The sequence below is a fragment of the Myotis brandtii genome, unplaced genomic scaffold (assembly GCF_000412655.1).
Source record: "Myotis brandtii unplaced genomic scaffold, ASM41265v1 scaffold1279, whole genome shotgun sequence".
Classification (NCBI taxonomy): Eukaryota; Metazoa; Chordata; class Mammalia; order Chiroptera; family Vespertilionidae; genus Myotis; species Myotis brandtii.
Window position 1 is genome coordinate 104,854 of NW_005354503.1, and position 715 is coordinate 105,568.

The following is a 715-nucleotide window of genomic DNA, read 5'->3' on the forward strand; positions in this document are numbered from 1 at the left end:
GTCCATTGGTTATGTTTATATGCATGCATACAAGTCCTTCGGTTGATCTCTTACTCCCCTCCCTTCTGCCCCCCAACCCTCTCTGGCCTTCCCACTGCAGTTTGACAATCAGTTTGAGGCAGCTCTGCCTCTGTATCTATTATTGTTCAAAAGTTTGTAATGGTCTTTATTATCCATGAATGAGTGAGATCATGTGGTATTTTTCCTTCATTGACTGGCTTGTTTCACTTAGCATAATGCTCTCCAGCTCCATCCATGCCGTTGCAAATTGTAAGAGTTCCTTCTTTTTTACAGCAGCATAGTATTCCATCGTGTAGATGTACCACAGTTTTCTAATCCATTCATCTACTGATGGGCACTTAGGCTGTTTCCAGATCTTAGCTATGGTGAATTGTGCTGCTATGAACATATGGGTGCATATATCCTTTCTGATTGGTGTTTCTGGTTTCTTGGGATATATTCCTAGAAGTGGGATCACAGGGTCAAATGGGAGTTCCATTTTTAGTTTTTTGAGGAAACTCCATACTGTCTTCCATAGTGGCGGCATCAGTCTGCATTCCCACCAGCAGTGCACGAGTGTTCCTTTTTCTCCACATCCTCACCAGCACTTGTCTGTTTGTTGATTTGTTCTGACAGGTGTGAGATGGTACTTCATTGCTGTTTTGATTTGCATCTCTCAGATGATTAGTGACTTTGAGCATGTTTTCATATGTCT